General features: G+C 33.2%; 1 protein-coding gene across 9 annotated transcripts in view; it reads left to right on the top strand.

Annotated features, from left to right (window-relative positions):
- YAF2 (YY1 associated factor 2) overlaps nt 1–16,339 on the top strand; it is a 66,898-nt gene that overhangs the window by 5,239 nt on the left and 45,320 nt on the right. The window lies entirely within an intron of this gene.

Raw genomic sequence — 16,339 nt, forward strand, 5'->3', positions numbered from 1 at the left:
CTTTCTTGACATCTGTAACACTACTTTTTCTTAGTTTTCTTCGTGTGTCTCTGAAATCAATTTCTGCCTACCCAGACTTGGCTTCTTCTCTTTGTTCTATCTCAAGTTCTTATAAGGCAATAATTGTCTCACATATAAGCTGAAGAAACTAAGAAATTAACCATTCCGAATTGTTAGAAAGTGAAATATTTAATAATAGTATGTGTATGAGGGTAGTACAATCAATGTATGATTATTGAGTTAGACTAGTATCTTATTGCCACTTTTTCATACAGGATGAAATTACTGCTTAATTCAGATAACATATTAAAAAATGATTATGATGAATTGTGATCTGAATGAGAAGCTATAAAACACCTAGTACATAGCAGCTTTCAAGCACAATTTAAGGTGTAACAGATAATGTTATATCTTCTCAGGGTAAATTGTAGTAGTTCCTTTAGGTTCCTCAGATATGTTAGAGAACGATGAAAAAGATTTTATATAGTAGAAAGAGCACTAGGTGTTGCACTAGGAGTCTGACCACCTGAGTTCTTATTTTAGCCACTTTAGTATTCAGCACTCAGCAATGTTTATTGAACATCTTATTTTATACAAGGGCTGAGCTAAGTACTGGACAGTGGTGAGCAAAATAGATGTTTCTTCTTTAAAATTTTATGATTTTGTCAAGTCAGAAACACTGAATTGTACTAAATTCTGTACATTATTACAGAATTAGTAAATATGCGTGAGCTAAAGAGGTGACATTGTCTTTAAAAAAATAGTGTTTGTAACTAAACACAGTATTATGGTTAGAATCTGACTGTAAGAAGAATGAATTATTTCGTCTATAAAATTGTCTTAAAATACATAAAATTCATATTTTGAAGAAACAAACTAGTTATTTGATAAAAATTGTCTCAGTATCATCGTTGTCCTGTCTTACGTGATAGGACACAAATTTCCATCAAATTTCTATCTTAATTTGAGATTTGGCACAGATTCTAGACAATTGGTGTAGGAATGGGGAAAAAATTGAGGACCATCTGAGTCAGTCAATTCTTTAGATAGCGGAGTTTCTAAGCTTCCTTTACCTTGCTGAAGAGCCTTTCCAGTTACCACATAGTTGTTCAGACTCCTTGTTCTGCTTGTTGGTTGGTTGGTTTTCCTCCTTATATCTTGAGTTAGAGTGTTAAGAGTAGTTACATGGGTTCATTGTTTACAGAGAAATTTTGAAAACGATTAGTATTTGGTAGTCTAGAGTAGTGGTTTTCCAAGTGTGATCTGAGGAACCCTGCAGTGGGGTCCCTGAGATCCTTTTAGGGCGCCTGTGAAGTCCAGATTATTTTAATAATCATACTAAGATGTTATTTGCCTTTTTTACTGTCTTGACCCTTGCACTGGTGGTGCAGAGGCAGTGGTGGGTAAAACTGCTGGCCCCTTAGCATGGATCAAAATAGTGACACCAAATCATTATATTCATTGTAATCTTCACCACCCTGCATGCGTGCGTAATAAAAGCAATTTAAGAATATCTTTGATGATGCAGTAGAAGTCACTAATTTTATGACATCTCATGTTTTAGTACATGTAAAACACTTTTGCTGCATACCAAAGTACAGTGATTGATTCAAGAGAAAGCATCTGTGTGGTTTGAGCTGCAAGCAGACTAGCTGCCTTTTCATAGAACATCATTTTAACTTGAAAGAATGCTTGGCAAGCTATGGTTATTCAGACTTGGATATTTAGCAGATATTTTCTCCAAAATGAACATAGTGAGTCTGTCACTTCCAGGAAAACTGATGATATTTGTTGCCAATGATAAAAATTGAGCTTTCAAGTGAAAATTAGAGATTTTGAAAACTTGTAACCACTAAAGTGAGCTTAAGAGCGTCCCAGAACTTTAAATGAGATCATTGGTGATATCTATCATTGAATGTAGTTTCTGATATTTTATCATGAAATTGTCAGTATGTAGATCTCTTTAACTCAGTAACCCAGTTTTCCCCCCAAACCAGTGTATGACGTTAGAAAACCATGTATGGATAATTCAGAGAACAAAATAAATTAATGGATTTTAAGGGAACACTATGAAAACTTCGTTGATGTGGTTTCAGATTTCACATGCAACTAACCTTTGGGAAACAACTACTTGTGTTCTTTATGTTACTATCAAAGAATCTCCACAATAATCTGAATAGGCTATTAAAATACTCCTTTTTTAACTACTGTTGTTTATGGGAGTCCAGATAGTCTTCATATTCTTGAACCAAAACAGCATGTTGCAACAAATGGAATGCAGAAGTAGATATGACAATTCACGTGTCTTCTATTACACCAAATGTTGGAGGTTTGTAAAACTATACAAGTGCACTCTTAAAACAAAATTATTTTTTCCTCAAAATTATTTTTGTTTTGGAAAATATAGGTTTTTTCCATAAAAAGGTTAATTATAGTATGTGATATACTTTTGTCAGTTTTTGAATGAATTAATATTTTTAAATTTTTTCTGTTTTTATTTCTAATGTAGTAACATCTCTCGACAGACTAGACCTACATTACAAAAAGCTCTTTTAACTTTTGAAAACATAAAGAGATCATGAGACCAAAAAGTTTATGAACTGCTAGTCTAGAATTTTACTAACTTGAGTTTCTACATACAACAGATTTCCTTCAATAGCATTCTTTTCCTTTCCTTTATCTTTTGTTGAGTAAGATCTCTCTGATAACCTAGTGGCCTAGTTATTAAACTCAGTGGCCTAATCTCAGTCTTCTTTCTAAGTCACCTCCACAATATTTGATGTTAGTAGCCCTTTTTTTAAAATCAAAAATTCTTCTTTCTTGACATCTGTAACACTACTTTTTCTTAGTTTTCTTCGTGTGTCTCTGAAATCAATTTCTGCCTACCCAGACTTGGCTTCTTCTCTTTGTATGTGGCATAAACTTTATGTAACCTTACCTAGAAACTAGAAATCATTGTCTCTACTTTGATTCCAAACCATGATCATCCCTCATGTCCAGTCTTTTTTCTGGATTGTCTCTCAGATCTGTCTTTTTTTCAGTTATGTAGATATAATTTAGAAGCTTATATCATTTTGCTCATGAGTTAATGGACAAATTATGCTTCTTCTTAGAATGCTGCTAGTGTTATCTTCAGCATTTTTTTTTTTTGAAATCCATTTGATTATGTTGGTCCCTGTATTAAAAAAAAAAAAAACTTCCCAGTTGACTTCTCAATAAAGGTCAAGTTTCTGAGCATGGTATTTATGGCTATAATCTATCCCTAAACTACCTTCCTCGCTTCATTTCAAACTCCCCTCCCCTCATATTGATTCAGTCACTGTATATATGTATAATTATTCCTAGAGAACTGCCAGATTGTAGTGTAATCGTCTAGATGTTTCTCTGTCCTTTTAGGCAAGGACTGCCTTTCTCACTTTGGTATTCCCAGAAGCTAGTAAAGTACCTGGAACATTGTAGGCATTTAAACTTCAGTTAATTTTTTTTTTTTTTTAATTTGACTATTGCTATTTGATACTTGGCATTGCTTTTCCAGTAACTTTTAGATCCGTGTTTGCAAAAATATTATCAGACTATTTTGTCCATGATTTGTAGGTATATATTATTTTTTATTTTCAGAATTTTGCTTTAAATTTTGATGCATTATTTGATTAAAACAAATTCTGCAGTTAGACTAGTAACCGAGATAACTCTGAGTTTTAGTTTATCTTTAAACATTATTATGCACAATAATGTTACAACACAATATAATATGTGGTTATTTTTAAGATTAAATAAGAACATACTTAAAGAATTTAGCATATATCATTTTTTTCTATTACCATATTTTCTCATTTTTTAAAAACTGCAAGTAGAAAATTTAATGTTCTCAATTTTGGAACATTTTTAGCTTTATTATTTTTTTTGTTAACATATAACATTAGTTTCATGTTTTAGCATTATTTCAAAAACGAATACCTTAGCATTTTTAAGGTATAACTTTGGAAAGTTTTGTTATTTTTATTATCTCATTTACACTGACTTGTTTAGGTCTTGTTATTTAGATTATTGAAATTTACATAGTATAGCTAAAAATTCTAAGTATTTCTTGACTAAACTACTGAAGTCATGAAAGAGTATAGCATATTATGAAATATATTTTATTTCTCAACTAAATTATAAGTTCTCTGTTGAATGATTTTTAAAGTTAACAGTTGACATGATGGGCCTATCAAAAAATAAAATATACAAAAACTATAAGTAAACATAGATTTGTGGTATTTGAGATTGTTTTAATTGAAAAATAGTTTAGAATTCAGATTTTGCATTTGTTTGAACTGTACCAAGTTTAAATTAATGGAATGAATTAAATTTGTGTAATTAAAATGGAACTAATTTACCTTATGATTGAGATAGTATTTTCTATAAACTTGTTACTTTTAAAGTTTCAGTTATACAAATTAGCAGATACCTGACAACTATAGAAATTAAGCAGACATTAAGAAAATGATGGAATTGTCCTTCATCTTGTGCTTCTTTACTACAACTAATTGCCCAAAGTCAGACTAATAGGATTAGTAGCTGATATCTTTCTAGAATTTCATTATTATTTTGCTTGTCTAGTTAAACTGCTTATTCTTCAAGACCTGGCTCACATGTCTATTTCCTGTGATATTCTCCTAGGCCCTTTCCAAACTTGCTTTCTTTTGTATGTTTTTTGTGCATACCTCTGATTGTGTTCTCCATCTAGCTTCAGCATTTCCTCATAAATCCAATATTGATTGTGTCTTTTTCATGAAGCTGAGTATACTTTTTCAGAGGACAAATTAACCAGAAAGGGGAGGATGGCTCTTTGGTTAGTGCTATGAGAATAACTCTATTATTCTTTGAGTAGTCCCTCGAAATCAACTTAAAATGCTTACCTTTATTATATCATTTAGCACTTTATTATATCATTTAGCACATTATAGTTGTGTTACACATGTGCATTTACTTGTTATGCTTTCAGTTTCTAAGAGAAATAATCTTTTTCATAATCCTTTTCAAAAGTGCTTGACGAAGTTCTTGGGAAGTAATAGGTGTTCAATAAAGCTTTGTCAAAAGAGGAATATAGGTATTAGAAAGGAATATAGGTATTGAAAAAGTTGGAATTCTGACACAGGTTGTATAAGTCATTACTTGGAAAAGAACCCTCCTGTATATATGTGTGAATTATTGGAAGTAAATGATAATGAACAAAATTCTAGAATTCTGCAAATACTTATTGGACACATACTGTGTGCCAGGTTTATACTAGGATCATAGAATTGTGGATGATACCCAGTTCTAGCCTTCTGAGAGTTTGAATTCTAGCAAAGAAGATAGATAATATTTGCTAATGAGTAAACAGAAAATTTAAAATTAGTTTATTAGCATAGTCCTAGTTTTGGGAGAAGTCCTATGCTCAAATTAAGTATGAAATCAGTTATTGTGGCCATTATTAGGAAAGTACTTTTGATAAAATGTGTTTTAATATATTGGCTAATTTCTAATTTGATGGATTACCTTTCTCCTAAGAAATTTCAGCCAAATGAAGCTGTCACTTCATTGGTGGGTAAAACCTCTTTGTCTCTTTGTGTATGTGTATATGTATGTATATGTAGATATGTATGCTTTTAAAAGAAATTACTGTTAATAGTTACATAATTAAGATTTCAGAAGACAAGTGATTACTTATGATAAATTTACATAGGATGTAATAGACTGTTAAATGTGTGTGTATGTATGTGTATGTATGTATATATTTATATATATGTGTTTAGTACTTACTCATCTCAGAAACCACCTTTTTTGAGAATAAAATAGTTTTCTAATAGGACTTCATTATTAACTTTAATGCCTATTTCTTCAGCTATCTTATTAGTTATGTTGGCAGTGATCTTCAGTATGTCACTCAGGTTTTTTTTGTTTTTTTGTTTTTCTCTTCTTTAGAAAGCATTGCTGAAAAGACTAAATGAGTTAATTTCTGTAAAGCTCTTTTCACAGAGGCTGACATATAGAAAGAGCTCACTAAATGTTAGCCATTACTGTTAAGTATGTGTTTGGAAGAATACACTAAGAAAGAGTATACTGCCAAATTAATTTTTAGTTACTATTGGTGGTTTCTGGGGGTAAGAATTCAGTAAAAGCAATATCTTTATCATTCATGTAGTGCTATACTATATTCAGAATACTTTACTATATATCCATCCATTTGCTCTTCATACCACCCTATATGGACGAAAGGTCATCAAAGATGGTCATCTAGTTATAGACTTAGTGTTATCACCTAGATTGAAACTCAGGTTGTTTGGTTGATCTTTTCACCCTTAACATCTCTGATGGAGGTTTATAAAACTATCCTATTTGGGTAAAATGTTTCTTTGCTTATTCCAATTTCCTTCAAGGTTAGATATAGGGCCAGCATACTTTAGTAGAAAGATGAACATTCTGTGGGGTATCAAGTTTTTATTCTAGGATTTAATGAAACATTAGGTTTGTTTTTTTTTTTTTTTTGAAAGACATTTTCCTTAGATAATCATCTTTTATAGATTGTAATTTTAGTGGTATTACAAGTGTATAAAATATGTCAGTGACTTTGTAAATTATTCATTTAATATTTATTGAACACCTAAAATGTTTTGTTTATTGACTTTCATATTTGCTAAAATCTCTACCTTTTGAAATACGATCTGTGATAATCATTTGTTTTAAAAGATTTAGTAGGTGCTCCATTCTGTAACATTGTTTATTATGCGGAATTTCAGAGCTGGAAGGAACCTTTCAAGAACTTTCATAATGTTTAGTCATTTCCTGAGACGGGCTAGTTTTTATTCAAACTTTAATGGTTGAGGGATAAGATGGTCTTCAGAGGGCAGATCTTGTTGTGTTTCCAATTTTCAGCTCAGTTTGGAGGATTCTTGTGACACTGTCTCTGCCAGGTAACATATAGCAATCCGGTGGGTAGAAGTCTTTTCTATTTGTTGAGACTCATGGCTCTTGCCTAGCTAGTATCCTCTTGACAAGTGAGAAACAGGCCTGGAAAGATTGTGACTTGTTCAAGGTCGGTAGCTGGGTAGTGTCATATTCAGAGATTTGGATTTCCAGTTCTTTTTATTACCTTGTTGTGGTTGCAATTAAATTCGCTACCAAGTAACATCATAATGATTTCCTGTAAATTTCATCATATCTAGATCTAGTGTTGTACATTTTGATTACTTCTAACATTAAACTTACTACTTATAATTAATATAAGAACTTAGGTTAATATCTGGGCTAATATAGTGAATGAAGAACAAAATACTGTCGATTATTTTATTTATGTTAACTAATATTTTTGAAGTACAAGTGTTAACAAACTTCATTTTGATGTCTTATAGTAACATTTATTTTGCTGTATACCCTGACTTCTTTGATATCACAGTATTTCTTAGAAAAATTCCAGTAAATAGCATTTCCCTCTTTTGTTTGTGATATAAATATGGAGAATCAATAACAGTATAATTAATAACCAACCTGATTATACATGTGTATTTGAATGTGTGTGTATGATAAAAAGTATATACAGCCCTCTGGCAATTTTTAAACATGAGTCATCTTTACATGTTTTAGAGTCTGATCAGGGCACTTTGCACAATATCTTTTTTTGTTGTTGTTAAAGATATTGCCAGTTTATTTTTATTTATTTATTTATTAACACCTACAGCACCTGGTATTCCTAGGTGGTCTCTTCCTAGGTGGTCTCCTATCCAAGTACTAACCAGGCCTGACCCTGCGTAGCTTCCAAGATCAGATGAGATGTTCATGTTCAGGGTGGCCTGGCCATAGAAACAATATCTTACTTTGACCAGCTCTACAAGGAACAGTCAACCTACAACAGCAGCAAGTAGATAATATTTGATGCCAGAGAAATAGTTGCTCAAGAAGTAGAGCTCCAAGTGCATTTGCAGAGTAGGCAAAGTTGTTTTGGTCTTCTTTCATTTTTTCCCCATCCCTGTTTGCTATTTATCTTTCATTTCCCCAGGGCTCAAAGTCTCTTCACAAATGTTCATTTCTAGCCTACATTCTAAAATGTTCTGATTGCTTTATTCACTTCACCAACAGTTCTCTCTTTCTTAGAAAAATCTTTTCTGCTTTATGTAAATCTGAATAAAGTAATTCTTTCAAATGTAAATGTAAATAACCTGAGCATGATGGATAATGTTATTTTTTTCTTTATGATAATAAGTCTCTGATGATAAAAGTACTAAATGCTCATTGAAGATAACAAGAAATAAAAAAGTATGAGGAGGAAAATAGCTCCAGCCAGAGATGATAGCTACTTCTAAAATGTGTTTCCTTTCTCTTTTTTTACATGTAGATATTGCCATTTAAAAGTGGAAGTTCAGGTATCTCTCTTTAGAAGAATGGGAGAAAGGAGACTTTTAAAATCAATGGCCTCTCACTTCCCATGACTGCTTTCAACTTGCCTTGATCCTCTCTCTGTTCCAGTGTGTTTCACAAACACTGATGTTAGGGAAGTAGTCCCCAACCTTTTCGACACCAGGGTCCGGTGCTTCTATGAGAATCTAATGCCTGATGATCTGAGATGGAGCCGAGACGGTGATGCTAGCGCTGGGGAGTGGCTGCAGATAGAGATGAAGTTTTGCTTGCTTGCCAGCCGCTCACCTCCTGCTGTGAGGCCTGCTTCCTAACAGGCCACAGATTGGTACCGGTCTGTGGCCCAGAGGTTGGGGACCCCTGTCCTAGGGAAAGCTCTTTGAACACAAGAAGTCAGAATTTTGAAAATACTGCATTTCATATCTTCTTGAAGTTTAATAAATTAATGGTTCTGAGAATCCTTCCCAGAGAACTTGTTTTAAGCTTATTTAATCGATCAGTTCTCAATCTTATTTGACTAGGGAATGTTTTTTCTATTATAATATAGAATATGCTGAGACATATTGTGTTGTATGCTCTTCCTTTTAAAGTGTGATCCAAAGACCAATGGCATTGCATTATCTGGGTGTTTGTTAGAAATACAGAATCTCAGGCCCCACAGAGGACATACTGAGTCAGAACCTGCATTTTAACAGGATCCCTGGATTATTCATATGCACTTTAAATTTGAGAAGCCCTGCTCTGTTTTTTTTCAGGATAAGATAACAAGGTAGGCAAAGTTCTGAGGTATTTATTTCACTTGATCTGCTTGTTCCAAAGTGCTTCCCCCCCCCATTTTGTGTGTGTGCATGTACGTGTGTGCAGGCAGGCTGCGAGTACGAGTGTGGGTATACATGCATATACAGGCATGTGGGTATGTCTGTTTATGGTGTCCCTTCTCTGTTTGGCCAACACTTCCCCCATGAACTCTCATGTCCAAACATGCCTCCTCTATTAACACCTTCTAACTCTTATCCGTGCTTTTGCTATCCATATACAACCATACATTCCTTCAACCGTACAGCTCATTCAGGGCTGGCTTTGAGAGTCCTCTTGTGAGAGAGCAAGTTGCAGGAAGTAAGGGAGTAGGAGGAGATGAGTTTGCCAGTTAGAGCCAAGTAACAAGTTTCCTGAGGTAGAAGAGAGCTGGCCTTTTCTCAGAGGGGTCCTGAGGTTTTGAACTGTGTTGACTGGAACCCTGACGTCTAAGTGAATTGTTTCAGTGGCTGCCAGTAGGAGCAAACAGGTCGGGCCCCATGCTCCCTACTGCACTTCAGCCAGGTCATTTATGATCGTACACATTTTATTTATTAGGATGTGTCATGATTTTTATTTCCCAAAGGTGTTTTGCTTTCAAAACATTTTTTGGAAATCACTGCCCTGTTCCATCCATTTAGCCTTCTGCCACTCAGAATCTTCTCTTCAGCACCGTCTGGGTTAATTGTGACTGAACTTTTAGCCTCACATTTCAAGTGTAATTGCTGATAATGAGTTTTGAATTTTGGTGGGGAGATTTGAAGCTTTCTCTCTTGAAAAGCCTTTTCTCCTTCCCTCCTTTTCTGTATCTTTACTTCCTTCTCACGCATCTTCTTACTTTGCTCTTTTTTTTTTTTAAGACTAAGACTGGTGAGGCCCAGAGTTACATAACCATTGATTAGATGAGTAATGAGCAATACAATTTACAGATGAAAAATGTTAAGTTTATAATGTCATCAAATTGTGCTTTTTAATAAAGTTTACTAAGATTATTTCATTATATGAATGGTTGTCAAATTTGGTCAGTATTCCTTTGTCAGTATTCCAATTTTCCGTAAATAATGTCTCTGATCACACAGCATTTTTCTGTAACATTCTTTGGTAATTTACATTTTAACTCTAATCTTACCATCCTTTACATTTATAAGATTTCATTCATATTTTTAGTGCAGGAAAATATATCTAGTTTTATTTTTTCAGATACATAATTGTCTTATTAATTTTTTGTATATTCAGTATGATAAAGCAAAAAAAAAAGGAAAGAACTTCAATATTTAAGCATTTTCTATAATTATGTAGGTCTGGTGGTGAAGAGTTTGGACTCTGGAGTTCGACAATTTGATTTTAAATATTGGTCCCAGGTCCCACCACTTACAGGCTTTGTGACTGTGAAAGTGACTCAACTTTTTGAGTAAATTTTTTTCATTTGTAAAATGGAGATGATAATAACACCTACCTCATTGGTTTGTTGTGAGGATTAAATGAGATAATTCTTGGAAAGTACTTGGCACAGTGCCTGGTATGTAGTAAATCCTCAAATAATGTTAGCTAAATAATGTTAACAAGTGTTAATATAATTCAGATAGGAGTATAACAGTCCTTGTTGTCAAAGTGCGAGTTCTTTTGGGGTAGCTAACGAAACCAGAGCTTAAGAATAAGTGTTTTCTCCTAAGAAAGTAACGTTTCTACTGACTGCTTTAGGGATAATTTCATGCCACCCCCCTTATTCATCACCCCTTCCTCTTCCCTTCCCTCCCCTCCCCTTATGTGAGAGGGTGTGTGTCCTAGTAATCTGATATGTATGCACTGTCATGTAAAACATTTAGGCCTTACCAGTAAAAGTTCTGATGTCTTAAAAGTACTTCAGTAATGTAATAGTGGTGAGCAGTGTATATAGTCTTGAGAATTGAACTGTTAGGCTGCATTTTTTTACTACTTCCTGTAGTTAAAGAGTAAGTCTATTTTCAGGATTGGATTATCCAGAGAGTGTGATCATTATCTTTTTTTAGGTGGTGTCATCTTTTATTTTATGCTGTTTCTTCTGCTTCACCCTCTCCCATCCTCCCCAACTTTATTCTAATTCTTTATGATTGCTCAAGCATTATTGCTCTCAAGAGGCATTCCTTTATCCCTAGGCCAGAATGAATGCCCTTTTAAATTATTCTTAAAGCATTCTGTGCAAAATGTGATGATCGTATTTATACAGTGTATTGAAAATATTTTGTTTTTGTTTCTCTTTCCTTCTCTGGACTGTATAATCTCCTTGGGTGTTGTACCATTGGTTCTGGAATCACATTTCAGTTTAAATCCCCACCTTGCCATTTATAGTTATATAACCATAGGGCTTTTTGGTGATGATTAAATGTGACAAACGATGTAAGGAACTTAGCATAGTTATTAATAATTAAGATAATAATTGTAAATAATATTAATAAAAATTCCCGGTGCTTGTCAGTGTATCTTGCATAGGTATTGACAATGCTTAATTCAACTTCAAAGGCTCTTCGTCATTTATCTGATTCTGTTGCTGCTTTAAAGTGTTTTCCACTTCTTGATTTTAAGGAACATAAATATAATTTCATTTCATTTTATTTCATGAACCTGTGAGTTAGGTGGAGTATATTTAATTATGCTCATTTTACTTGATAGAAGAACTTATTTCAATTTAAGTTACCTTTACACTCAACTTTTTCAGCATTTTAAATGTTTTCTTTTGCCATCAATACAATGCGTAGCCGAAATCACAACTGATAGAATTTTATCTTATGTTCTGCTTACTTGTTTGTTGAGTCTTAACTAGAGGCAAAGAAACCAGTTAGTGGAAGCCATTGCAACAGTCTAGGTAAGATACAGTGGTGGCCAAACAAGGATAATATCAGTGGGAGAGAGAAAAATGAATGGATTTTAGATATGTTTAGAAGGCAATTTATGAGACTTGATGGAAGGTTGAGTATGGCTGTGACAGGTAGGAAGTAGAGTTGGAGAGAGGGTAGAATCAAAAATGAATCCCAGACTCTGGCTTAATTAAATAGCTAGGTAAATGATGATACTTCTCACTGACATAGGGAATAGGAAGGACAGATTTGGGGGTAGGTAATAGTTCACTTTTAGATTTAATTTCAGCTATCTAAGGGAAATCTGAGAGAGGAGATCTATGAGGCAGTTGGATATGTGAGGCTTAAGTTTAAGAATGGGAACAAGGCTATAAATATTTATTGGGTAGTCATCAGTATACATGACCAAGTTGAAGACATGGGAGTGGTAAAACAGATCAGAGAGAGAATAGACTGCATAGCATGAGAAAAGAACCTAGGATAGAAACTTGAGAAAAATCACTACTTTTTTTGTGGTTGTAGAAGAAGAGCATCCCATAAAGAAAAAAATGGAGGAGAAATAAAAATGAAATATGGAGTAAGAAACCCAGGAAAGTGTAATGTTATAGAAACAGGGAAGAGAATGTTTTCAAAAGGATGGGATGTGATCAGCCATGTCACATGGCCTTTACTTTCATCAGACAATCTTAATTTTTCCCTTTTGTTCTATGTAATGTTTATTTTAACAACTGTGGCATTAAAATTTATATTTTAAGTTGTAACAAGATAATAATCCTGCATGGTTCTTACTGAGTTTTTTCATGATAGTTACAACAGGTTTGAATTATATCTATTGGTTAAATAGAAAGATTAATATTAGTAGTTCAGGAGATGAGTAAAATTAGGATAATATCTAACTTTGTCAAGTAAGAGAGCTTTAATTATCTAGTAAAATCTATCATTAAGCTTGTACTTCTACAGGCTGATAATAGCTACCCAATTAAAAATTGGGTCCATCTTGGTGTTAATAATTTCTTAGTGATAAGTAAATGTATTTGAAGTCTCTAGGTAATTGCATGGTTAATTCTGAGGGAAATGTATGGTTTGAAGAGGCCTTTATCTTTTGTTTTTAGGAAGAATGAATCATAGCACTCTGTATTTGTCAGCTAACCAAGCAGATCATAGCATTTTCTATAAAACTATTTGGTCTGTAAAGTGATAGTCATCTGTGGAGTACATTGGATTTGATATGATTCGTGATTCATATTTTATGAGTGTGGAAACAAAGTTATTAGAACATAGGCAGTATTTTGAAAACTCACTGTACTTGACTATTAAAATTTATTATATTAGAAAAATTTGTTATTTTATAAAATTGGTTTGTAATGAGAAATATGCATGTAATATCTTAGAAATGGTTATTAAGAATTGGTTTGAAAACCAGTGCAAGACTTAGAATCTGGTGAGATTAATTTTAATATTATAATCAGAAAATATCAGAAAAAGAATGTAATTAAAGGTTAGACTTCCTTATTATGTTGACAGATTTTGGCATTTTTGTGTAATAACTTGGATACTAACTATAGTTAGTGTATAAAGGGCTACATATAATGTTCCTGACATTTTAGAGTAAAATCAGGGAAATGTTTCCTTGCACTAGAAAATAATAAGAATACATATATGATTTTAAGATATATGATTTATAAAATGTGGTGCTTAATTAAGGGATCGGGCTATCTGTCACATTAGGATGATCAAATGTTGGAAGATCAATTAATATGATTAAGGTATCCTTAGGAAGAATGACTAGAATATAAAATTATATAAAGCAAAAACCACGTAGTATTATGACACTGGACAATTGGTTGATGTTTACGAAAGTACAAGAGGTGGTAGAAAGTGAGAAATGCTATTTGAAGACTCTTGGAAAATTGCATGGTTAATTCTGAGTATCACTAGAATGGGCTGTAATAATGTAGGCTTCTTTATATCTTTATTTAGCTATATCTTAAGACCATTCATTTTTAAAAAAGCTAGTAGATACAGCAACCAATTTCCAGGGCTGCTGCACACTTAGACTGTGTTCATTATGCAATTATTTGGCCCTGTCTGAGTACCTTGATATTGGGAAAGAAGTGTCCTAGAAGGTGGCATCTGATTTATCAATAAGTTTGGTGAGAGTGGTTAGTAAAATTCAGTCATTGAGTTTTACCTGCTTTAGTTTAAGATTGAATTTTTGGGTGTAAAAACCAAGAGCCAAGTTCAGAATTGGACCCCTACCCATTAACTCATAGATACTATTTTCCTGTGAGTTCCCTTTTCGGCAGCTAATTGACATTTGCTTTGCCACTTTTAGCTTAATACAAATTACTTTATATATTAGCTTTCTGTATTAGTTATCTATTGCTGAGTAACAGATGACCCCAAAACTTAGTGGCTGAAAACAATAAGTATTTTCTCTCTCTCTCTCTCTCTTTTTTTTTTGTCAAGTATTCAGAAGCAGCTTAGCAGGTAGTTCTGGCTAGGGTCTGTCAGGCACAACTGAGGGAGTATCCAAGCTCACTCATGTGGCTGTCAGCAGGCCTTAGAACATTGCTTCCAAGTTACTCACATGACTATCGGCAGGCTTCAGGACTGGCTGTTGGCCAGAGACATCTATTTCTTGGCTATGTGGGTCTCTCCAGGGGGACTGCTGAAAACAAGGCAGTTTGCTTACCCCAAAGTGAAAGCCACCAAAACAAAAACTACAGTCTTTTTATAACTGAATGTAGGGAGTGACATCCTATTATTTTTGCCAAATTCTGTTCCTTAGAAATGAGTCACTAAATTCAGCCCATATTCAGAGGGAGGAGATTACAGAAGGGCATACATATCAGGAGGTGAGATCATTGTGGACCATCTTAGAGGCAGCCCATCACACTGTTTTTTAAAGTTTAAAACATTTTGTTGTTGCAGAATTCTTTCTTGAAAGTGAGGTGTATGGGGGAAACCCAAAATATACAATAGATAAAGGAGAGTTGTTCTTTCCAGAGCAAGGGTTCTAGGGAACTAGAGCTTACCTGCCAGCTATTAACAGTTCGACTGTTAATAGCTGGAATGTTTTATTAATTGTTTTCAAATTATTTGTATTTTTTTTTTAAATAATGAGTTTATAGCTCTTTGCAATTCAGTTTTGATACTAACCTGTTTTTATAGCTCTTTTCTTTTATGTTGCAAATCATGATTCCTAATCAGTAACATTAGTTATTTTCTTTATCTTGCAATATGAAGAATATAGTTTCAAGGTAATAGTACCAAAATTAGTACAAACGATAAAGCTGAGTGAAGTTTAGAATTTTTTTATAGTTCTTTAATCCTTAGACCATACCCTCTAAAGATGTTATAAATCATTTGAAAATAATTCCATTTCTGAGTGGTTATGTTAATAGTGATATATGGTTAGATTCAGGCATTATTTCTAGACAATTTACTTACATTAACTTAGTTAATCCTTACAAGTGTCCTGTGAAGTAGGTTCTGTCATTATCCTTATTTTACAGATGAATATAGTTTTTGCCATCTTTATTTAGGTTGATTTTGCATTAACAGGAAAATAGTACTGTTTTTGTTTGTTTCTTTATGGGTTGATGTAGGGAAAGTAGTATATAAAATTGAGGGGAAGGAAAATTTTGATTAGGAAATGGGATGGTATTTATAATTTGGGGACCGTGATGGTAGTATCTCATGGGACTGAAAAGGGAGATAAGGCACAATAGACCTCAAATTTTTATCAAATGTATTAAAAAAAAGATAAAGTACCAATCTTCTAATTTTTGTTTATAACTGCTAGTCAGTATAGAACCTTTTTCCCTTTATATGATAATGAGAGGGAGGGTCTAGGAAAAAAAAAGATAAAGTGAGAGTCTTAAATATGTGTGAATATGTGTATAATATTAAATTTTATTATACTGTTACAGGATTCCAACCCCAAGATTTACCCTGAACAACTCTCCATAACCATAATTCCTTACATTAGATTTTTAAATCTTAATGAAAATTAGAAAATAGCGTACCTGGAATAATCACAACCAGTTGTAATTTAAGTTACTTCTTGCCAAAATATAATGTCCAAACCAGTAGGTAGTAGTGGAAGTGAGAGTTAGCTACCAAATTGTTTTCTGAGCAGTTTTTTCATAAATTCAGATTGATTTGATGGAATAGACTTTAATTAGTAAAATGCTTGATTTGGTTCTTGATTACTAAGGAGTATGGGTACCTTTTTGTGGATGAGTGTTATAATTACTAGAGTTTACACAGGATACTTTTGCTAATTTTTGGAATTTATTTTCTGAGGTATTCTAATAAAATTTATATTA

Source organism: Pteropus vampyrus, unplaced genomic scaffold (assembly GCF_000151845.1).
Source record: "Pteropus vampyrus isolate Shadow unplaced genomic scaffold, Pvam_2.0 Scaffold441, whole genome shotgun sequence".
Taxonomy (NCBI): Eukaryota; Metazoa; Chordata; class Mammalia; order Chiroptera; family Pteropodidae; genus Pteropus; species Pteropus vampyrus.